This window comes from Euprymna scolopes, chromosome 20 (assembly GCF_053919585.1).
Source record: "Euprymna scolopes isolate OS-2025 chromosome 20, ASM5391958v1, whole genome shotgun sequence".
In the NCBI taxonomy this organism is placed as follows: domain Eukaryota; kingdom Metazoa; phylum Mollusca; class Cephalopoda; order Sepiida; family Sepiolidae; genus Euprymna; species Euprymna scolopes.
Genome location: NC_136501.1, coordinates 45,870,599 through 45,896,237, shown reverse-complemented (window position 1 = coordinate 45,896,237; position 25,639 = coordinate 45,870,599). Strand labels below are relative to the sequence as shown.

General features: G+C 35.7%; 1 pseudogene; it reads right to left on the bottom strand.

Moving 5' to 3' along the window:
• Positions 1-19,017: 19,017 nt before the first annotated feature.
• Positions 19,018-20,912, bottom strand: LOC145241585 (uncharacterized; annotated as a pseudogene).
• Positions 20,913-25,639: the final 4,727 nt, after the last annotated feature.

Here is a 25,639-nt window from a genome sequence, read left to right as displayed (position 1 = left end):
CCAATGTATTCTGTTTTATCCGTCGCTATTTCTCTCTTACAATTACTTCTAGCTTCGATATATTGCTGTTTGAACAATACTTATGTCGGTTGAATCTGCGGTACGCATGCTGCCTTTGAGCAATGACAGCTGCACAAGTAGAAGTAAATCATTGGGGAGAGTGGGGCTTGCTATAGAATTTCCGTGTGGGAACATGTGCTTCAATTGCAGTTTTGAACCATTCAGTGGTCTCATTTGCGCACTGTTCAGCTGGAAGAGAAAAGATATTTCCCCATGGGGCATCTCTGATGAGATCCCTGATGGCTCCCCAGTAAGCCTTTTTGTAATAGCTCGTTGTTTTGAGCAGTGGGTCTTCAGTTTTGGGTCTAGAATTAAGGGTGATTTCTACCATTATCACAACGTGATCAGCCTTCCCGAGTGGGCTGTGGACATTCGTTGTACAATGATCGGGAACTATGGTTAGAAATAGATTTAGAAGTGAAGCATGCTGATCTTGCTGGTCTGGGAAACGTGTCGGAAATGTAACCGTCTGTGATAGGGAATGAGATATAGAGAAGCTATGTGTTGCGCTACCAGTTATGTCTGTGTAAGTAGAGAATCCAAGCCAGTTTCTGTGGTGAACATTGAAGTCACCAAATACATGTACTTGTGCTCCAGTATCGAGGGAGAGTGCTATATCTATGCTGTAAGAGACTTTGTTTATTAGAGTACAGTCCTGTGTATATAAACAACGTCTATATAAGAGATATCTCTTTAACGTTGTGATATATACAGTGTGTCGTCCAGCGGAAAAAGGTTCTATTTTCTGTAGTCGTGTGGGGTTTCGCATATTATAAAAAGTCTATGCAGCGCAGAAGGCAAATAACATACGTTCCTCTGGTGTATGCTCGTCTCTTCTTATTCTCCAAGTTCATCTTCCGTCGAAGAAACCAAACATTAATAAATTATATATTTGATATAACTTTATTCTTTATTTCGTCTTGGAGCTGTAATTTTCTACATTATTCTAAATTCGCATTTCACCCAGCTTCCAAAACGTGGAGACAACCCATTTCGTGGTAACTTGTTCGACTTGCCAACCTTACTCCAAACTCTAGCCTAACTGATTACGTGCATTACTAAGCTATACCGTTACGTCATTTACTCCACGTGACGAAGGCACAAATCGGATGATCTACTATTCGTCACATATTTAGTTTACGTTCTCCTGTTTTAGTTTGAAATTGTGCTTTCAATCATATTGTCATGTTTATTTTGGAAACTGTGCTTTCACTCATGTTTCATGATAAAATATTTGGAACAATATTAATTGGTTGAAAATACTTTGAGGTAACACATGCATGTAAAAACTTATTTGCTTTTGAGATAAACTATGAAAACAATTTCAAACGAAGTGAAAAGAGTTTAGCAACAGAGCCATTTGCGATTCAGTGACTACAGATTAAATAACTGTAGGAGCAGTTGCGCGTGTATTTGTGAGGCAAGGGTTGCTCAATCACTAACCACGCCTCTCCTGAATCGACACTGTTTGGGTCCAGTGGCAAGGAGAAGACCAGGACGACTGGAAACAATGCCGAGATAAGCGGAGAACGCATACAGCACTTGAAAGTCCCAAATTGTCATCCATTTAGTATTGACCAGGCTCAACGTAGCTTAACTTCGGTGATCCAGCGGGAATCGGTGTGTCAACGTGATTATGCCGTATCTATTGCCATGTACAAGTTTTAAGTCCTGTTTGTATTGTATTGACGGGTTCAAGTTGTAAGTCCTGTTTTTGTCATATTCAAGTTTAAAGCCTGTTTTTTGTCGAATTGTCATGTTTAACATTGAATTTCTATCGAAATTTTATATTTATTTTAAAATTGCGTTTCCATGGTATTGTAATGTTTATTATTGAAATGATATTTATGTCGTATTGTCATGTTCAAGTTTTAAGTCAATTTTTTAGCGTATTGTTCAGTTTAACATTGAATTATTATCGTATTTTTTATTTATTTATTTGGAAAAGTAGTTTCTATTGTATTGTCCCGTCTACAATTGAAATGAAATTTCTGTCGTAATTTAACGTTTAAGTGTTACGTCCTGTTTATATCGTAGTGTTCTGTTAAACATTGAATTTCCATCGTAATTATATATTTATTTTGAAAACACGTGTAAGTTCTATTGTCATGTTTGAATTTGGAATAAGATATCTGTCGCATTGTCATGGTTTAAGTTTTAAGTCTTGTTTTTAGCGTATTGTAATGTTGAAGTCTGAAGTTCTGCCTTTCTGTTTTTGTCGAATCGTCATGTTTAAGTATTAAGCCCTGTTTTTGTCGAATCGTTATGTTTAAGTATTAAGCCCTGTTTTTGTCGAATCGTCATGTTTAAGTATTAAGCCCGGTTTTTGCGGAATCGTCATGTTTAAGCATTAAGCCCTGTTTTTGTCGAATCGTCATGTTTAAGTATTAAGCCCTGTTTTTGCCGTATCGTCATGTTTAAGCATTAAGCCCTGTTTTTGTCGTATCGTCATGTTTAAGTATTAAGCCCTGTTTTTGTCGAATCGTCATGTTTAAGTATTAAGCCCTGTTTTTGCCGTATCGTCATGTTTAAGTATTAAGCCCTGTTTTTGCCGTATCGTCATGTTTAAGCATTAAGCCCTGTTTTTGTCGTATCGTCATGTTTAAGTATTAAGCCCTGTTTTTGTCGAATCGTCATGTTTAAGTATTAAGCCCTGTTTTTGCCGTATCGTCATGTTTAAGTATTAAGCCCTGTTTTTGTCGTATCGTCATGTTTAAGTATTAAGCCCTGTTTTTGTCGAATCGTCACGTTTAAGTATTAAGGCCTGTTTTTGTCGTATCGTCATGTTAAAGTATTAAGCCCTGTTTTTGTCGAATCGTCATGTTTAAGTATTAAGTCCTGTTTTTGTCGAATCGTCATGTTTAAGTATTAAGCCCTGTTTTTGTCGTATCGTCATGTTTAAGTATTAAGTCCTGTTTTTGTCGAATCGTCATGTTTAAGTATTAAGCCCTGTTTTTGTCGTATCGTCATGTTTAAGTATTAAGCCCTGTTTTTGTCGAATCGTCATGTTTAAGTATTAAGCCCTGTTTTTGTCGAATCGTCATGTTTAAGTATTAAGCGCTGTTTTTGTCGTATCGTCATGTTTAAGTATTAAGCCCTGTTTTTTCGAATCGTCATATTTAAGTATTAAGCCCTGTTTTTGCCGTATCTTCATGTTTAAGTATTAAGCCCTGTTTTTGTCGAATCGTCATGTTTAAGTATTAAGCCCTGTTTTTGTCGTATCGTCATATTTAAGTATTAAGCCCTGTTTTGTCGTATCGTCATGTTTAAGTATTAAGCCCTGTTTTTGTCGAATCGTTATGTTTAAGTATTAAGCCCTGTTTTTGCCGTATCGTCATGTTTAAGAATGAAGCCCTGTTTTTGTCGTATCGTCATGTTTAAGTATTAAGCCCTGTTTTTGTCGTATCGTCATGTTTAAGTATTAAGCCCTGTTTTTGTCGTATCGTGATGGTTAAGTATTAAGCCCTGTTTTTGTCGAATCGTCATGTTTAAGTATTAAGCCCTGTTTTTGCCGTATCATCATGTTTAAGTATTAAGCGCTGTTTTTGTCGTATCGTCATGTTTAAGTATTAAGCCCTGTTACAGAATGGATTGAGAGAGAGAGAGAGAGAGAGAGAGAGGGAGAGAGAGAGAGAGAGAGGTGAGTAAACGTGGAGCGTAGACACGTTTACCAGAACCGAGGGTCAGCTGACCAGATTACGTATGAGTGACGTGGTCAGGTTGGCTAGATCGGTGACACTGGATTTGGGCTTTGAAGAAGACGGACGGCTTAATAGCTGTTCCCTCCCCTTCACTGGGAGTGGGGGACGCTGACGTGTTCAAAGCAAGCAAGATTTACTTCCATATTCTGTGTCGACATCTGGGAGGTAAATAAAAAACTATAAAACCCATTCATCGTCTTGGAGTGATAAATCTTCGTCTAACAGGTACCAGTCTCCCGCTCAAGAGAAGATGAATTCTAGATGGATCAACATCGACGACACATGAAGTAAGGTATGTCGAAGAAAATGCATGTAACACACACACACAAAAGCATATGAATAATTAGAGATGAACACACACAACCGCATATGAAACTTGACGATCATACGCACACGGAATTCTTTTATGTTATACACCAAACGTCAATTTGGTGCCCCTCTATGATAACCCTAGTGATAACTTCAATGAGAACACTATGTAACAAACGTTCAATTTGGTGCCGTAACTGACCAGACCACCTAGCAAGGGTGGGTTTAAAAGAAAAAAAAACAAGAAGAAAAAAAGAACTTCGGTTACCACGGGGAAAAAAGGAAAAAAAAAGACAAGAAAAACACAATAAAATGTCTGGAAAAAAGGAGAAGAAAGAAAGAAAAAAGAAAGAACAGTAGAAAAAAATACAAATCAACAAACACACAACGTAGGGTCCATTAAAACACTAGGCGAATTAAGAAAAAAAAAGAAAAGAAATACACACTTACACATGAAGAACCTCTTATAAAGAAAGAAAGAAAGAAATGGTTCTGAAGAAAAACAGACACATTAAAATTATATATAGATAGATTTATATGATAAATTAATAAGAGGAATTAAGGGTAGAACGGTACGTTAAAAAGAAAAGGAAGACATACAGACACACAGATGTAAAACTTTATATATAGAAAATAGTTAAAAAAATGTTTATCGTGTTAGGAATTAGCTCGTTATGAACGAAGAAAAATATCACTTAATGTAAAAATTAGTAGGGAAAAACAAAGAATTGCTTTATTCTGTTTAAAGCAAGGGACCGATGCGACAGTAAGAAAATGTAATGTAATGAAATTGTTTGGAAATGTGTCAATCATAACTTGAAATATTTACACCGTTGCAAAAAGAGAAAATGGCCATCGCTTGTCTTGAACTGGGTTAAAAAAAAGAAAAGAAAGAAAAGAAAAAAGAATTAATGTTCTTTTCAGGCCAGACTGTTCTCTAAATCGTGAATATTGTTTTTCCAGTTTTAACGGCATTTTTGAACATTTTTTTTAAGGACTGAAGAACGTTGTTTTATGTAATTACTTAGAAGTTAATGTTCATTGTTAGAAAAATGTGTATTGATGATTTGATATTGTATTATATAATGTATAATTGTTGTTTTCCAGTGGTCTGCAAAATAGTAATGAAAAAAAAATCAAAAAAAGAAATCAGAAGATTAGATTAAGATAAAATGGTCGGTCTAGTCAAATTAGAATTAGAAAAAGGGACAGGTTTAAATTTACGTGGCGGTTAACTATTTTTTTTGGAAGAGGTTCACAGGACCCTGCAAAGGGGATTTTTTTAAATAGGTTTTTCGATTATGAAAAATGCTATTTTCGCCGTCTGTATGTAGCTTGATTAAGCTGACCGGTGTGACGGTTGAAAGATCATATTCTTCGCATACAATAAAGACGGGAGACTGCATGCCTATGGGCTTAAAAGGCTTGTTGTAGCTGCAACGACGGTACGCGATAGAATGCAACCACATAGATTAAGCTTGCAGATAGGGCCGCCTGCGAGCTTCGGCTGATTGAAAATGCCCAATCTTGGGAGTAACAGAACTTCCAACGCAAGAGCGGATGTGTAGTGGTGACGTGGCCACTATGTAGTGAATCTGAAGTAGGAGAAAGAATAATAAAAAAGGATAGAATATATGCCGCTGTTACGTAAGAACTTAAGAAGTCAGAAATCTGACGATTGAGATGTCGGCAAAATTTTTTTTTGAGATATTGGCATCGGATGGCTGAATGAGAGCTGTTAACGAACATGAGGTTACTTTACCCACATCCCTGAATGATGCCATATGGGCCGTGAAAAAGGGTCCGACCGAATAAATTATTTAAGACGGGAGACATAGAAAAAACAATAGAAGAAATTGAAAAAAAAACAGCTATGACGATAGACATACAGATAATAAATTGTAAATTTTTAATGAACAGCCAGTGAGTAAACCAGAAAGAAAAAAAAAGAAATAGAACATATGACTTTAGTAACAGTGTGGGTCGGGAATGAGCCTTTCAGCTTACCAAAAGATAAACACGTCAATCACAATTATTGTTATGAATATTTTGTTGCATTTTTAAACTGTGAAACTAAGTGTAACTTTTAATGAAAAACAATATGTACTTTTAATGAAAAACAATGGATAGGTTCTGAAAATGTGATTTTTTTTTCCTTTTTCACTAATTGTACGATTTTTTTTCTTAGGAATTTTTTTCTGACATGGACAATTTTAGTTCCATCGATGTGTTAGGATTGTCTGAGACTTTATAAGTGAGTCGTTTTATTTTATTTTAGAAACGACTATGTATTTTAATTGTAAATGTCTAGGTATTTTTTGTAAACGACTGTGATTTTTCTTTAATTTTGAATTCTGTGGAATGGAAGGTGATGCACTATGCAGCCGACCTCAGGAGTGATGACGTGGTCAATTTTGGGTTTCCACGAATCTGTGTTTTGTTATTTGGAATTTTGTTATTAGTGAGATGGGACTTTGTGATTGCTTATAGGATATTTTTGTATTTTTTAATTTATTATTTTTATGTAATTGATGTGTTGTCAAACGGTATTGTGCAGAATTTTCTTGTTCTTTGACATGTATTTTTTTTTCGCAGAATGGGGAGGTGGAATCTTTGCTTGTGGGGTCTATTGAAAGAATGATTAATAAAAAAAAGAACGTGTTGTTAATTAATTAATTAATAATCATAATAGTAATAATAAAATTGGGAAAAAGAGAAAGAAATAAGATTTAAACAGTGTAATAAATAAGAATAAAAAAACACTACTGGGTTATGTATAAGGGATCAACTAGTTCTTAAGTTTCGGAAGAGTCAAAGGTTCAGTCGGTATTAATTTTAATTTTCGAAATGTAGAATAAATGTTCTATTCGACATGAGTGACGCTTTGACCACATAAGTAAGGCAGAAAAAAAAGGATAAATATAGGGTTAAATAAACTAGATGAAGAAATGAAAGAAAAAAGTGGGGCGTGAATGGAATTTAATTTCTGTGGCAAGCATGTTAGAATTTTGGAGAGGTGTTGAATTACATGGGTAGTTATTAATTTCATTATTCTCGAGAAGTGATTCGAATTTTTTTTTTTATCGTGATGTCTATTGATTTCGAGTAGAATCAACATGGAGCAACTTTGAGTACTTCATGTGTGGAAATCCGATGTTTTCCGTGAAGCTATATGTCTTCAAGGCAGGTTGCGCTTACCGACTTTGAGGAAAAAAGTTTTTTCTGACATAGCAGTAAACGGAATGTATTCTGTCCAGCGTGAGCGGATCTAGTTGTAATCAACTTCAGGGAGCAAATGAAATGCCCTCTGACATGGCGTAAGGGGCAGAGGGGGTGCAATGGCTGACGTGGCCATTATGTTACGAATCGCTCAAGAGAAGATGAATGAAATATGTATGCAAGTACTTAGGAAAATAGAAGGCTACCCACCATAAGGAATGTTAAGAGGTTTTTGTTTCCCACAAAATACTAGTAATAAGAGTAGGCTTATGATGAATAGGATAAGGCTTGGGATGGGAAAATTTTTTTTGTGTGCTACCTATGGGAAGAAAAGCTGATCTGTAAAGCCAAGGACGATGATAGTCCGTTTTGAAGAGGCAGATGGACCTCGATTTTATTATTCGGTTGATTGCCGAGAATTTATCGATCACGCGTAGTGTCGACGGGAGTAAAGGATGCTCCTGAAATTCTGATTTAAATTATGAAGAGACCATGTAGTCACAGGGAGTTGTTGACCTTCGAGGACGCAAGGATTAGCGCCACATGGTATTATTTGTTGATATTATTTTACTTAGCATATTGAATAAAGGTATGACAGTTTTCTTTGCCAGTGGGGTGAGCATATATATCCCATTCTTAGTAAATGAGGGGAGTAGAAAATGTATGCCTTCGTCATACATTTTGATAAAAAATGAGGGGAAGGAATGTTACAGAATGGATTGAGAGATAGAGAGAAATAGAGAGAGAGAGAAAGAGATAGAGAGGTGAGTAAACGTGGAGTGTAGACACGTTTACCAGAACCGAGGGTCAGCTGCCCAGATTACGTATGAGAGACGTGGTCAGGTTGGCTAGATCGGTGAAACTGGATTTGGGCTTTGAAGAAGACGGACGGCTATATAGCTGTTCCCTCCCCTTCACTGGGAGTGGGGACGCTGACGTGTTCAAAGCAAGCAAGATTTACTTCCATATTCTGTGTCGACATCTAGGAGGTAAATAAAAACTATAAAACCCATTCATCGTCTTGGAGTAATAAATCTTCGTCTAACAGGTACCAGTCTCTCGCTCAAGAGAAGATGAATTCCAGATGGATCACATCGACGACACATGAAGTATATGAACAATTAGAGATGAACACAGACAACCGCATATAAAACTAGACGGTCATACGCACACGGAATTCTTTTATGTTATACACCAAACGTCAATGATAACCCTAGTGATAACTTCAATGAGAACCATATGTAACAGCACTGTTTTTGTTGTATCGTCATGTTTAAGTATTAAGCCCTGTTTTTGCGGAATCGTCATGTTTTTGTATTAAGCCCTGTTTTTGTCGAATCGTCATGTTTAAGTATTAAGCCCGGTTTTTGTCGAATCGTCATGTTTAAGCATTAAGCCCTGTTTTTGTCGAATCGTCATGTTTAAGTATTAAGCCCTGTTTTTGTCGTATCGTCATGTTAAAGTATTAAGCCCTGTTTTTGTCGTATCGTCATGTTTAAGTATTAAGCCCTGTTTTTGTCGTATCGTCATGTTTAAGTATTAAGCCCTGTTTTTGTCGAATCGTCATGTTTATGTATTAAGCCCTGTTTTTGTCGTATTGTCATGTTTAAGTATTAAGCCCTGTTTTTGTCGAATCGTCATGTTTAAGTATTAAGCCCTGTTTTTGTCGAATCGTCATGTTTAAGTATTAAGCCCTGTTTTTGTCGAATCGTCATGTTTAAGTATGAAGCCCTGTTTTTGTCGAATCTTAATGTTTAAGTATTAAGCACTGTTTTTGTCGAATCGTCATGTTTAAGTATTAAGCCCTGTTTTTGTCGTATCATCATGTTTAAGTATTAAGCCCTGTTTTTGTCGGATCGTCATGTTTAAGTATTAAGCCCTGTTTTTGTCGTATCGTCATGTTTAAGTATTAAGCCCTGTTTTTGTCGAATCGTCATGTTAAAGTATTAAGCCCTGTTTTTGTCGTATTGTCATGTTTAAGTATTAAGCCCTGTTTTTGTCGTATCGTCATGTTTAAGTATTAAGCCCTGTTTTTGTCGTATCGTCATGTTTAAGTATTAAGCCCTGTTTTTGTCGTATCGTCATGTTTAAGTATTAAGCCCTGTTTTTGTCGAATCGTCATGTTAAAGTATTAAGCCCTGTTTTTTTCCCTATCGTCATGGTTAAGTATTAACCCTGTTGTTCTCGAATCGTCATGTTTAAGTATTAACCCTGTTTTTATCGAATCGTCATGTTTAAGTATTAAGCCCTGTTTTTGTCGTATCGTCATGTTTAAGTATTAAGTCCTGTTTTTGTCGAATCGTCATGTTTAAGTATTAAGCCCTGTTTTTTTCGAATCGTCATGTTTAAGTATTAAGCCCTGTTTTTGTCGTATCGTCATGTTTAAGTATTAAGCCCTGTTTTTTTCGTATCGTCATGTTTAAGTATTAAGCCCTGTATTTGTCGAATCGTCATGTTTAAGTATTAAGCCCTATTTTTGTCGTATCGTCATGTTTAAGTATTAAGCCCTGTTTTTTCCGTATCGTCATGGTTAAGTATTAACCCTGTTTTTGTCGAATCGTCATGTTTAAGTATTAAGCCCTGTGTTTGTCGAATCGTCATGTTTATGTATTAAGCCCTGTTTTTGTCGAATCGTCATGTTTAAGTATTAAGCCCGGTTTTTGTCGAATCGTCATGTTTAAGCATTAAGCCCTGTTTTTGTCGAATCGTCATGTTTAAGTATTAAGCCCTGTTTTTGTCGTATCGTCATGTTTAAGTATTAAGCCCTGTTTTTGTCGTATCGTCATATTTAAGTATTAAGCCCTGTTTTTGTTGTATCGTCATGTTTAAGTATTAAGCCCTGTTTTTGTCGTATCGTCATGTTTAAGTATTAAGCCCTGTTTTTGTCGAATCGTCATGTTTAAGTATTAAGCCCTGTTTTTGTAGAATCGTCATGTTTAAGTATGAAGCCCTGTTTTTGTCGAATCGTCATGTTTAAGTATTAAGCCCTGTTTTTGTCGAATCGTCATGTTTAAGTATGAAGCCCTGTTTTTGTCGAATCGTCATGTTTAAGTATTAAGCCCTGTTTTTGTCGAATCGTCATGTTTAAGTATTAAGCCCTGTTTTTGTCGAATCTTAATGTTTAAGTATTAAGCCCTGTTTTTGTCGAATCTTCATGTTTAAGTATTAAGCCCTGTTTTTGTCGAATCGTCATGTTTAAGTATTAAGCCCTGTTTTTGTCGAATCGTCATGTTTAAGTATTAAGCCCTGTTTTTGTCGAATCTTCATGTTTAAGTATTAAGCCCTGTTTTTGTCGAATCGTCATGTTTAAGTATTAAGCCCTGTTTTTGTCGAATCTTCATGTTTAAGTATTAAGCCCTGTTTTTGTCGAATCGTCATGTTTAAGTATTAAGCCCTGTTTTTGTCGAATCTTCATGTTTAAGTATTAAGCCCTGTTTTTGTCGAATCGTCATGTTTAAGTATTAAGCCCTGTTTTTGTCGAATCGTCATGTTTAAGTATTAAGCCCTGTTTTTGTCGAATCGTCATGTTTAAGTATGAAGCCCTGTTTTTGTCGAATCTTAATGTTTAAGTATTAAGCCCTGTTTTTGTCGAATCGTCATGTTTAAGTATGAAGCCCTGTTTTTGTCGAATCGTCATGTTTAAGTATTAAGCCCTGTTTTTGTCGAATCGTCATGTTTAAGTATGAAGCCCTGTTTTTGTCGAATCGTCATGTTTAAGTATTAAGCCCTGTTTTTGTCGAATCGTCATGTTTAAGTATTAAGCCCTGTTTTTGTCGAATCTTAATGTTTAAGTATTAAGCCCTGTTTTTGTCGAATCTTCATGTTTAAGTATTAAGCCCTGTTTTTGTAGAATCGTCATGTTTAAGTATTAAGCCCTGTTTTTGTCGAATCGTCATGTTTAAGCATTAAGCCCTGTTTTTGTCGAATCGTCATGTTTAAGTATGAAGCCCTGTTTTTTTCGAATCGTCATGTTTAAGTATTAAGCCCTGTTTTTGTCGAATCTTCATGTTTAAGTATTAAGCCCTGTTTTTGTCGAATCGTCATGTTTAAGTATGAAGCCCTGTTTTTGTCGAATCGTCATGTTTAAGTATTAAGCCCTGTTTTTGTCGAATCGTCATGTTATAGTATTAAGCCCTGTTTTTGTCGAATCGTCATGTTTAAGTATTAAGCCCTGTTTTTTTCGAATCGTCATGTTTAAGTATTAAGCCCTGTTTTTGTCGAATCGTCATGTTTAAGTATTAAGCCCTGTTTTTGTCGAATCGTCATGTTTAAGTATGAAGCCCTGTTTTTGTCGAATCGTCATGTTTAAGTATTAAGCCCTGTTTTTGTCGAATCTTAATGTTTAAGTATTAAGCCCTGTTTTTGTCGAATCGTCATGTTTAAGTATTAAGCCCTGTTTTTGTCGTATCGTCATGTTTAAGTATTAAGCCCTGTTTTTGTCGAATCGTCATGTTTAAGTATTAAGCCCTGTTTTTGTCGAATCGTCATGTTTAAGTATTAAGCCCTGTTTTTGTCGAATCTTAATGTTTAAGTATTAAGCCCTGTTTTTGTCGAATCGTCATGTTTAAGTATTAAGCCCTGTTTTTGTCGTATCGTCATGTTTAAGTATTAAGCCCTGTTTTTGTCGAATCGTCATGTTTAAGTATGAAGCCCTGTTTTTGTCGAATCGTCATGTTTAAGCATTAAGCCCTGTTTTTGTCGAATCGTCATGTTTAAGTATTAAGCCCTGTTTTTGTCGAATCTTCATGTTTAAGTATTAAGCCCTGTTTTTGTCGAATCGTCATGTTTAAGTATGAAGCCCTGTTTTTGTCGAATCGTCATGTTTAAGTATTAAGCCCTGTTTTTGTCGAATCTTAATGTTTAAGTATTAAGCCCTGTTTTTGTCGAATCGTCATGTTTAAGTATTAAGCCCTGTTTTTGTCGAATCGTCATGTTTAAGTATTAAGCCCTGTTTTTGTCGAATCGTCATGTTTAAGTATTAAGCCCTGTTTTTGTCGAATCGTCATGTTTAAGTATGAAGCCCTGTTTTTGTCGAATCGTTATGTTTAAGTATTAAGCCCTGTTTTTGTCGAATCTTAATGTTTAAGTATTAAGCCCTGTTTTTGTCGAATCGTCATGTTTAAGTATTAAGCCCTGTTTTTGTCGAATCGTCATGTTTAAGTATTAAGCCCTGTTTTTGTCGAATCGTAATGTTTAAGTATTAAGCCCAGTTTTTGTCGAATCGTCATGTTTAAGTATTAAGCCCTGTTTTTGTCGAATCTTAATGTTTAAGTATTAAGCCCTGTTTTTGTCGAATCGTCATGTTTAAGTATTAAGCCCTGTTTTTGTCGTATCGTCATGTTTAAGTATTAAGCCCTGTTTTTGTCGAATCGTCATGTTTAAGTATGAAGCCCTGTTTTTGTCGAATCGTCATGTTTAAGCATTAAGCCCTGTTTTTGTCGAATCGTCATGTTTAAGTATTAAGCCCTGTTTTTGTCGAATCTTCATGTTTAAGTATTAAGCCCTGTTTTTGTCGAATCGTCATGTTTAAGTATGAAGCCCTGTTTTTGTCGAATCGTCATGTTAAAGTATTAAGCCCTGTTTTTGTCGAATCTTAATGTTTAAGTATTAAGCCCTGTTTTTGTCGAATCGTCATGTTTAAGTATTAAGCCCTGTTTTTGTCGAATCGTCATGTTTAAGTATTAAGCCCTGTTTTTGTCGAATCGTCATGTTTAAGTATTAAGCCCTGTTTTTGTCGAATCGTCATGTTTAAGTATGAAGCCCTGTTTTTGTCGAATCGTTATGTTTAAGTATTAAGCCCTGTTTTTGTCGAATCTTAATGTTTAAGTATTAAGCCCTGTTTTTGTCGAATCGTCATGTTTAAGTATTAAGCCCTGTTTTTGTCGAATCGTCATGTTTAAGTATTAAGCCCTGTTTTTGTCGAATCGTCATGTTTAAGTATGAAGCCCTGTTTTTGTCGAATCGTCATGTTTAAGTATTAACCCCTGTTTTTGTCGAATCTTAATGTTTAAGTATTAAGCCCTGTTTTTGTCGAATCGTCATGTTTAAGTATTAAGCCCTGTTTTTGTCGTATCGTCATGTTAAAGTATTAAGCCCTGTTTTTGTCGAATCGTCATGTTTAAGTATGAAGCCCTGTTTTTGTCGAATCGTCATGTTTAAGTATTAAGCCCTGTTTTTGTCGAATCGTCATGTTTAAGTATTAAGCCCTGTTTTTGTCGAATCGTCATGTTTAAGTATTAAGCCCTGTTTTTGTCGAATCGTCATGTTTAAGTATTAAGCCCTGTTTTTGTAGAATCGTCATGTTTAAGTATGAAGCCCTGTTTTTGTCGAATCGTCATGTTTAAGTATTAAGCCCTGTTTTTGTCGAATCGTCATGTTTAAGTATTAAGCCCTGTTTTTGTCGAATCGTCATGTTTAAGTATGAAGCCCTGTTTTTGTCGAATCTTAATGTTTAAGTATTAAGCCCTGTTTTTGTCGAATCGTCATGTTTAAGTATTAAGCCCTGTTTTTTTCGTATCGTCATGTTTAAGTATTAAGCCCTGTATTTGTCGAATCGTCATGTTTAAGTATGAAGCCCTGTTTTTGTCGAATCTTAATGTTTTAGTATTAAGCCCTGTTTTTGTCGAATCGTCATGTTTAAGTATTAAGCCCTGTTTTTGTCGTATCGTCATGTTTAAGTATTAAGCCCTGTTTTTGTCGAATCGTCATGTTTAAGTATTAAGCCCTGTTTTTGTCGTATCGTCATGTTTTAGTATGAAGCCCTGTTTTTGTCGAATCGTCATGTTAAAGTATTAAGCCCTGTTTTTGTCGTATTGTCATGTTTAAGTATTAAGCCCTGTTTTTGTCGTATCGTCATGTTTAAGTATTAAGCCCTGTTTTTGTCGTATCGTCATGTTTAAGTATTTAGTCCTGTTTTTGTCGAATCGTCATGTTTAAGTATGAAGCCCTGTTTTTTTCGAATCGTCATGTTTAAGCATTAAGCCCTGTTTTTGTCGTATCGTCATGTTTAAGTATTAAGCCCTGTTTTTGTCGTATCGTCATGTTTAAGTATTAAGCCCTGTTTTTGTCGAATCGTCATGTTTTAGTATTAAGCCCTATTTTTGTCGTATCGTCATGTTTAAGTATTAAGCCCTGTTTTTTCCGTATCGTCATGGTTAAGTATTAACCCTGTTTTTGTCGAATCGTCATGTTTAAGTATTAAGCCCTGTGTTTGTCGAATCGTCATGTTTATGTATTAAGCCCTGTTTTTGTCGAATCGTCATGTTTAAGTATTAAGCCCGGTTTTTGTCGAATCGTCATGTTTAAGCATTAAGCCCTGTTTTTGTCGAATCGTCATGTTTAAGTATTAAGCCCTGTTTTTGTCGTATCGTCATGTTTAAGTATTAAGCCCTGTTTTTGTCGTATCGTCATGTTAAAGTATTAAGCCCTGTTTTTGTTGTATCGTCATGTTTAAGTATTAAGCCCTGTTTTTGTCGTATCGTCATGTTTAAGTATTAAGCCCTGTTTTTGTCGAATCGTCATGTTTAAGTATTAAGCCCTGTTTTTGTAGAATCGTCATGTTTAAGTATGAAGCCCTGTTTTTGTCGAATCGTCATGTTTAAGTATTAAGCCCTGTTTTTGTCGAATCGTCATGTTTAAGTATTAAGCCCGGTTTTTGTCGAATCGTCATGTTAAAGTATTAAGCCCTGTTTTTGTCGAATCGTCATGTTTAAGTATTAAGCCCTGTTTTTGTCGTATCGTCATGTTTAAGTATTAAGCCCTGTTTTTGCCGTATCGTCATATTTATGTTTTAAGTCCTGTTTTTCTCGTATTGCCATGTTTAAGGTGTAAGTCGTGTTATTGTCGTATTGTCATGTTGAATTTACAGTCTTTTTTGTTATATTGTCATGTTTAATATTGAATTTCCATAATAAGTTTATATTTATTATTATAATGCGTTTCCATTGTATTGTCATGTTTAATATTGGTATGGCATTTCTGTAGTATTGTCATGTTTACGTTTAAGCTTTTAGCCATATTTTTACTGTATTGTCATATTCAAATTTTAAGTCTTGTTTTTATTGTATTGTCATGTTTAACACTGAAGTTGTATCGTAATGCTATATTTATATTGAAAATGCTTTTCAATTGTATTGTCATGTTTAAAATTGAAATGCCATTTCTGTCGTATTGCTATGTTCAAGTAATTTTTACTGTTCTTGTATTGTCATGTCAAAGTTTTAAGTCAGTTTTTTGTATTTTTATGTGAAACATTGCATTCCTATTGTAATTTTATATTTGTCTTGAAAATGCGTTTTTAATTGCATTGTCATGTTAAAAAATTAAAATGACATTTTTGTCGTATTGTAATGTTTAAAGTTTTAAGTGGTATTGAACTGCTTTACATTGAATTCTTATCGTTATTTTATATTTATTTTTAAAATACCTTGGCATTGTATTGTTATGTTTACAATTGTAATGACATTTCTGCCCCATTTTCACGTGCAAGTTCTTAGTTTTGATTTTGTCGTATTGTCATGTTCAAGTTTAAAGTTTTTCTCGTATATTGTTCTGTTTAACATTGAATATTAATCGTAATTTTATATTTATTTTGAAAATACGTTTTCATGTTATTAATGAAATGCCGCTGCACATTTTAGATTTAAGGCGTGTGGTCCATGAAAAAAAATTATGAAAATGGTGGGACAGGGGCCAGTAGAGATGAACTAGTGGAAATGCATACACCACAGAGAGTCCGCACCGAGCCATTATGAGCACGGGATTATGTAATGTAAAATGATTCTACAATATGAGGTGGAGGGAAGCGTGTGGTCTAAAATGTTTAAAAAGTTGTTACAAACCTCCCTTTTGCAACTTGTACAATTCTGGGTGGACCAAAAATGAATGAAGGAAAAAAGAAATAAAAATGGCCGCCTTATCTCTTTATATGTTTGCAATGTTACCATGTGATATATAAATGATGATCCTTCTGTTTGGTGATAAAGGAGGCCTGATTTTTCAGAGATGGTGTTCATTATCGAGTTGGATTTTGAAGAAGTGAGTTCGATCAGCAGAAGTGCTTTTGAAGTTGAGAGAGTAATAGCAGAGAGTTGAGTTTTTGGACTAAAGAAATTTGGCAGCAGTGTGTCAAATCTAACAATTAAGACTTGATAAGTAAACCACAGTCCTGTTTTTGTCGTACTTTCATTTCCAAGTTTTAAGTCCCGTTTTTGTCGTATTCTCATGTTTAACATTGGATTTCTATCGTAATTTTATATTTATTTGGAAAATGCATTTCCATTGTATCGTCATGTTTAAAATAAAAATGACATTTCTGTCGTATTGCCATTTTTAATTCATAAAATTTCGTTCCTGTTGTATTGTCATATTTTATTTTTAAATTGCATTTCCGATTTTTTGTCGAGCCTAATATTGAAATTCCATTTTGGTCGTAGTTCACTGTTTAAATTTGAAATTAGATTTCATTGTTTTATCGTATTTTATATTGAAATTCCATTTCCGTTAAATTGTTATATTGTTTTGTGATGTTTCAGTTTCTAATTGTGTTTCCTTTCTTCATTATTTTTAATTATTAGTTTGATATAATGTTTTCGTCGTATTGTTTTTGTTCTTTAGTTTATCAAGTTGGGAGAAGTCGTAACAGCGGTTCTCAAAACACGTGGTTAGAAATCCAACAATCGTCAAAGGTAACTAATCCTACTTCTCAACTCAACTACAGCCTATCTTCACCATTTGAATGTGTGTGGAGAGATTTCGCGAGACCACAGCTTATAAAATCACAGGCGCCATCTTTAATCTTTCTTTATCGCCCGACCCCGCCCGACACACACACACACACACACGTGGTAAAACTTCGGTTTCCTTAACTTAAGACAACATGCCCCCCCCCGATCTCTAGATTAGCTTTCGTACGCCCTCATCCTCTGTGGCGGTCGTCTTTCCCTATTCGGCCTCCGAGGTATTTCACAACCCTCTTTCTGCACATCACTTTCCACTGTTTCACTTTCAACCTGCCTAATATCCAGAATATGTTTTGGTACCCCATCTACCGCAATGTTGTTGCTCGTATTACTCCAGGTTACGCGTCCTCTGCTCCACTGTGGTACATCGCGTTCCTGGGGGCTTCACCAATACTTTAACCCCGAGATTGATGGTCCCTGTTGTCCCTGTTGCCCATGTCGCTCTGTTTGCTGGAAGAATCCTGGGATTTCTCCAGGAGTACGTGAATATCGACATGTGTAACTGTCTCTTGCACTTGTCCTGATTTACGCGACATATTGTAACAGTAAACATCTTGTTCGGGTGAGGTGCTCCCTTTCTCTGCCACTGCCTTTATTTTCGGGTGGTTTCTTTCCACAATCCTTTTGCCACTGGGTCTATAGGCAGCTCTGAAGAATTGACGTCCTTTCTACCCTCATATCGTGCAGATCGTGCAACTCTCGCACCCACTCATTCAGATCCAAGTATAGGGCTAGTGCACCCTTCTCAGGGAATAATGATATCACTGTGACAACATCACCAATCTTTTGGAGCTTCGCCACTAGGTTCACTTTCTTTAGCCAAGCCACACATCGCCTTCACAACTGAATGGCTTTATCATATTGTTCAGGCCTGTGGCCATAGCCGGAAATAGCTTGTTCTTTAGTGGATTAAGGTGTGAGAAGTCTCCAAACACGTGGCTAGAACTCCAACAATCGTCAAGGGTCACAATCCCACTTCTCAACTCAGGCTGATTTTATGGAGCTTCTCTTTCCCATTTGCATGTGTGTGACGAGATTTCGCGAGACCACACCTTATAAAACCACAGGCGCCATCTTTAATCTCTCTTTATCGCCCGACCCCACCCGACACACACGTGGCAGGACTTCTGTTTTCTGTTACCCTCATCTCCTTTACTACCTCTTTCTCACAGAAGATATTTTCTAGTCCTTTTCAATCCTCTCGTTATTTTTACACAGCGGGGAGACTTCCGAGAAAATCACAATATGGTCTGCTTCCCAGAAAATCGCAATATGGCCAATGTGAACAAATTTATTCTAGGTCGACTTCTTAAATAATCAATTCTGCACAATCACCACTATGATTAGCAATCATCACGGTTTCCTTAAATTAAAACAAGAGATTTTTTATTGCAATATTTAAGGAATAAGTTGAAATTACGTTTTTCTCATTTTGCCATGCGTTTTAGGTCGTATGGTTATTTTTCACTATCACATTGTAACTGTTGTAACACATTGAGTAGCGATGTAATTGTACCTATTTACAATGCCTCCCCTCGGGACAGAGTTAGACACCAGGGTCGTTTTTTAACGTGGAGAAAAGGTACGAAAATAAAAATTTTCCCAGTCGTGAAGGATTTCTCTTCCACAGAAAGAGAACGAGAAATGGGAGTGCCGCATCCGAAGAACAGATACTACATTTTGCTCTTGAGTAGCGATATAATTGTAACAACGTTACAAACTTGCTGAATGAAGTGAGAAAATCCTTCATTCTAAATACAAAAGCAGCAGTGGGTGAGTCGTTTTTAAGATATCCGGAATAATAATAATAATAAAAATAATAATAATAATAAAATAATTTATAAGTGGAAAATTTAATAAATGACTTAATTTTATGATTGCAAGTTCATATTAGTACGAATATTGATATGGAATTTTCCTTCGTTATTTTTGATGCACGCTAGCCATAATATTCTTCCTTTTATTTTTAAAAGGAAATACATTGTGATTTATTTACAATAACAATATCTTTTTAGATCAACGTTTGATATACAAATGGACTGGTCTCCATATAAATTTATTCTACTTATGTCGCCTTCCATTGTAATATAATTTTTAGCGGTGTTATAATTGACTGACGCTTCGAACACAGAAAACCCTGGGATGGTGGTCACAGTTAAATGATAGATGCTGCCAACTCCAGTGTGTACAGTTCTCATCTTACACGTCTCTAAACGGTAGTGGTTTTTACATGTACGTCTCAACATCATTTTGTCATTGGTATGCCTAATACCGGCTGCTTTGATGTTGTGTAGTTTCAGAGTCGCGCATTTTTCCTTTTCGGGCTGAAGAATTTTGTTAAGATGCGCTACAATCAAAGTGGCAATTTTTCTCACAGTTGTATCATTAACAGAAAGTTGTTCGATTTGTTGGCAGGTGCACCAATGCGGTTTAATTGTTGCCGCCTCACATGTTCTGTTCTCTGGTATCGGGGCGAAAAGACTAATACCACGAGCATTCAAATTGATCTTCGACAGTTTTCTTTGAAAGTTACCGATATCGAAGACATTCAACAACATCTCGTGGACATCGAAAGGCGTGGTTAGTTTTTTACTGTTGTCTTTTAGATTTTGCCATAGTTTCGGAAATTTCACTTGCAGCCATTTTGGAGTCTCTCTTCCAGCTTTCCCATCAAGGTTTCCCGGAATTTTCCATGACGCATTCCGTGATCCGAAAATAGAACTAAGAGTGTGTTGTTAAGCAAATGATCACTGTGTACCTTTGCGAAAAAGTCTCGAAGAACGTAATCGATGCGTCCGGCTGCATTTAGTTGGTTGTGAGATGGATATGAATTAAAGTTAAACACGAAGTGTTTTTCTGATTTATGCAGCTTAATAAAGTCATATATATAGTTAAAAATAAAAGTTTGGTACAATCTTCCGTGCACACACATCTTATCTTGCGAGAGCACATCAGGCTCTTTAAATATTGCCATCGACATTGGACGGAAATAATGATCAGCCGGCGGTTGATTAAAACCTTGGCGTCTTAGGCTAAATATGGGCATATCAGAAGCGTCCTCAATATACATTGTCTTGTACCCTTTTTGTCGAAATTTGTTCAAGATTTGGTCGTACTCATCAAATTTCTTACGGGACTTGATTGTCCATCCAATTTCGTAATCATATTTTCCGAATAACATTGCTAATAAATTAAAAAAGGTATTGTCCGCAATTTTGTTATAGCCATATAGTTCAATTGCACGTAAGTCGTTTAAAAGAAAATTTCGTGTCTTCGGCAATTGTCTGTATGAGTTAAGACGAGACACTGAATCTAGCCCGATCATGACAACATTCAACATATTTGCAAGGGAATTTCCTGTTTTTTTTTTACTTTTTAATCGTGAAGAATTTGTATTATTCCTTGGCTGCACGAAGACATGAAGATTCTTGTATAATCCTCCGTTGCCAGAGCAAAAACATTTGACTCTAATGAATTCGCTGGTCACATTGATATCCCCATGAAACTTAATAGGTGTAGAATATTTATTATGTGTGTCATCCACCCGGATGATTTCACTGTACTCACAGTGTTTCACTGTACCATTGCAAAAGATCGTCAAACCAGTCATATTCACCAACAATTTATTGCCTTTCTGGTGAGTAAAATCAATGTTGGATGGGCAGGTCTTCTCTTTACTCACATTGAAATACATCACTTCCGGTTTATGAAATGGTTCAAATTTGGGGATTTTGCAGTTACTTGAATAAACGATGTAATGATTCTTAAAATGGGAATTTTCTTGTTTTCGGTTTTTCTGGTCAATAACATAGTCATACAACAGGCCGATCAGGATGACCACTCCAAGGAGAAACAGAAATATTTTCTTCGCAGAGGACAACATCCTGCAAAAAAAAAATATATATATATATATATTAATACAATATTTTAGGAGTCACATTTAATTACAGTGTTATATAAATATTGAAATCATTGTTGTCAAACATTGGTGATTTTAGGTAAACCACGTTATTAAAACAGTTTTGATAACTTAATAATTTACCATTTTTATCAGTTTCTTCTGCTCTTATTTACCTCGACTTAAACATGGAAATGGGGTTCGTGGAGGAGATTCTGGTAGATAAAGGAATATCTTTCTGCTCAGAAACATTTAAAATGTTATGTGAGAATTGTGGCGTTGAGTAATATTTTAGATCTGCATTCCGTCCAAGAGGCAATGGAATCATAAAGAGGCACCACCTGACTATAAAAGCTATGGCACCAGGAGGATAGATTTCGTCCTAAGACTGACCAAGAGAAAATATCAGTGCCATAGCGGTCTGTTTTCATGTAGAAATGGTGACACCAGCTGGCTATCATGGAGAAATCGGAACATGGATAAGCGGAGATCACGGTTGGGTGAGGAGGCGTGGATGAAATCGCTCAATCCTTGCTGTACAACCCGCTTGGGAAGAGGGAGGGTAACTGAAGTACTCCTCAAGAACGAAGTGGTGACAATTGATGGAGTGCCAGATAACATATCAGACATACGGAGAGATTCATTACCAGCAGAAGAGGAACTCAATAAAGTCCACTAAGAACAATCCCTACGATAGTCACACTACGAACCAAGACGCCTGACTTGTATGGTAGAATATGAGACTGATTATTAATTTTGAAAATCAAGGTAGCGTGTGATTAAATACCTTCAATGATTGGTACAAACCTATTTTTATGCAGATTGTAGTGGCCGTTGGCAGGCAAAAAGAAAAAAAATTAAGGCTAGCTGCTGTTTCTGTTTATATGCCTGCGATCTTGTGAACTGATATTGAAATGAAATGTTTCCGGTTTTGAACAGAAAACCCGAATTTTCAGAGACTCATTCAGTTTGGATTTAGATGTTGGAGAAGCATGTTTTGATAGCAGTGTTTCAAGTTTTTGAGTTTCGAGCTTTGACAGCTATTTATCGGATTTGGAGTAGCTAATTATAACAGCAGTGTGACGAATTTAACCCCGGAAATCAATTAATTAAAGATTGTAGAGTAGTTAACTCTTGACTATTTAACTTTACTGTCGGTGCAATTGCGGCTGCAGCAGTTGCTGGAAGGGTTTTGTAATGTGTCACCGTTCGCCTATCGGGACTCCAAACCAGATTTTCTTTTTTTATCAGAGTTTAGTTTCTTAGCCTTTTCTCCAAGGCAATCAGATACATATAAGAAACTTTGAGCGAATGAAAAAGAAAACCTCATCAAAATACCAGGTTAGGCAGAAAGAATCCATTCTAATGTAAGTGGATGTTACTTTTCCCCATCTACTTGTAACCCCTATCACGTGATTGGGACTATTTTCGACTATTTCTTTAAAAGTCGCAGATAGGAGGTAACTATATAGTTCATTACTAGAATTGATCTGTATGCATCTTAATGTCTTTCTTTTTATTGTTAAATATTATGTTAACCGGTCCCGTTGGGTCATTGTTATTTGAGCTGTGGCAAGCATTGACAAATATGGACGATATAATAGATATATTTGGATATGTGGTGAGCATTTCTATGGAGAATTACTTATAAGTTGTGAATAGGGATGAATTCTCTAATTGTTCATAATCACCCGCACGTTTTTTGACAGACGAGTATGCAAAGTCTTATTAACATTGTAATGCAGACTACACTTCGCAAGTATTTCCCATGAAAATATAGAAGGGGAAGTAAAGTTACTAACTTATATTAAGTAGATATTAATATGTATCTTTATTTTGTGCGCGTATATGTTCATGTCTGTATATGCCCTTTATGTACGTGTTATAGTTCACCTTACCTCACCTGAAATGCTAGTATATCTATAAAAGTGAACGTGTATGAGTATCAATCTGTGTGTCTGTCTGTGTACATTTCCCTACGCACTAACTCTGTCAATTTTCAGTCTACAGACTCGAAATTTGATATACAGGGTACTGAGATTTGGGGAACTCTTTATGATCGGTGTTCGGCCAGAAATTTGTCTGTTAAGGTGTCAAAGTTAAACGATTTGACCTTTGAGAACTCTACCAAACTCCTCCGAGAATTTTGGGTCTAAACAGTTGAAATTTTAGATATGGGTTCCTTCGACATGGATCTAACTTAATAACTTGATTTGAGGCAGAGGGTAAACATTAATTATGGGACGATTTCAAAATATTCCCCGAATCCGATACAATTACCGATTACGTTGTAAATTTTCAATTCCGATATAATTAATTAGACATTTGTTGTTTTCTCTTTTTGTAAACAACTAAAAATTAAATCATGTACAGAAGACTTTCTTTCACATTATTTGGTTTTGAATAACAAAACTCCGATTATTACGCCGCACTATTTTGGACGGGGATACATTATCGCTTGTTGTCAGAGGCGTCTCTACCCGGGAATGCTGATGGGAATGCCCAGGCAATTTTTGCCAGGCCAGAGTGTTTAATCATTAGGGACGTTTGCTGGACATATCCACTTTCCGATCCTGAGGTGGGCAGCCAGTTAATATCAACTCTAACCCTAACGCTAAATCCTAAATCCTAAATCCTTAACTCTGAACCCTCATCGTAACCCTAAACACTAAACCTTAAGCCTTAAGCCTATACTTTAATCCTAAATACATTTACTTTTTAACCACGCGGGGAAAAATATTTCTATTTATTTACGCACTAACACACACACCCACGCACACACACACACGCACACAAACAAACACTCACACACAGACACAAATAAAACAATATTTATTCATGAAACTTACAGGAAGTTGTTTTATTTTATTGTATTGTTTTTCCAATTTTTTAAAAATCGTAATTAGTAAAACTCCGTTTACTAGCGTTTTTTTAAATTTGATCAGCGCTCGGCATATTTCGGAGGGTACATTAACCGAAACGTTGTGAGAATAAAATTAAAAATGATAACAAAAGTGCGAATAATTCAAACAGCATAAAAACCATTGTCATCTTGATTTTTAAATATTATTTTTAAAACAACAAAATTTCTGTTTTGAAATAGATTTTTCAGAAATATCATTTTGTTTTTTGAATAAGATTTTAAAACGCAAAAACTTTTATTTAGTATGACTCGACCGAGTTGAACTCATCAGTATACCAAGAATAAGCTAACGTAAAAAGCATTAGATGTTAAAAAAAAAAAAATAAATAATTTAGAGTAGAAATCTATCTATCTACCTATCTATTTTTTTTAATTATTTATTCGAGGGTAAACAGTTACATTTGGTCGCCACAAAAAATTTATATATCTATAAAAGGGAAAGTGTCTGTCTGTCTGTGTGTCTATCTGTCTGTCTGTGTATATTTCCCTACACAATAGCTCTCTCAATTTTCGGTCTACAGACTCGAAATTTGACATACAGGGTACTGAGATTTGAGAAAATCTTTCTAATCCGTTTTCCGTCAGAATTTGGCTGATAAGGGGTCAAAATTCAACGATTTGACCTTTGAGAACTCTTTTTTGGCTCAACATAACCTCAAACACTCGGGCAACGCCGGACTGAAATGCTTGTAAAGAATAAAAATATTTTGCTCTTGCTATCGAGCTCTATCTAACAACCTCGTTGAGTTCATTAGACCCTACTGTAAAACATCTCAAACTTGAGTTTATCTATCTATCTATCTATCTATCTATCTATCTATCTATCTATAAAAGTGAAAGTTTCTGTCTGTCTGTGTATTTGTCTGTTTGACATCAGGATCAAAGGACATCAGTATCGAAGTAAGGGGATAGAGAGAAAAAAGAGGAAAAAAAGCATGTGATAGAGAGAGAGAGAGACTTTTAAGCACAAGTCGACATGGCAGGATCTTTTTTTACTTTTGGAACGACCCTTGTATATAAGTTGGACAATATTCACGAGTTTGGTAATTCTGCATGTGACAAGACGTTAATATTTTGCTCTTGCTATCGAGCGCTATCTAACAACCTCGTTGAGTTCATTAGACCCTACTGTAAAACATCTCAAACCTGAGTTTATCTATCTATCTATCTATCTATCTATCTATCTATAAAAGTGAAAGTTTCTGTCTGTCTGTGTATTTGTCTGTTTGACATCAGGATCAAAGGACATCAGTATCGAAGTAAGGGGATAGAGAGAAAAAAAGAGGAAAAAAAGCATGTGATAGAGAGAGAGAGAGACTTTTATGCACAAGTCGACATGGCAGGATCTTTTTTTACTTTTGGAACGACCCTTGTATATAAGTTGGACAATATTCACGAGTTTGGTAATTCTGCATGTGACAAGACGTTAATATTTTGCTCTTGCTATCGAGCGCTATCTAACAACCTCGTTGAGTTCATTAGACCCTACTGTAAAACATCGCAAACTTGAGTTTATCTATCTATCTATCTATCTATCTATAAAAGTGAAAATTTCTGTCTGTCTGTGTATTTGTCTGTTTGACATCAGGATCAAAGGACATCAGTATCGAAGTAAGGGGATAGAGAGAAAAAAGAGGAAAAAAAGCATGTGATAGAGAGAGAGACTTTTAAGCACAAGTCGACATGGCAGGATCTTTTTTTACTTTTGGAACGACCCTTGTATATAAGTTGGACAATATTCACGAGTTTGGTAATTCTGCATGTGACAAGACGTTAATATTTTGCTCTT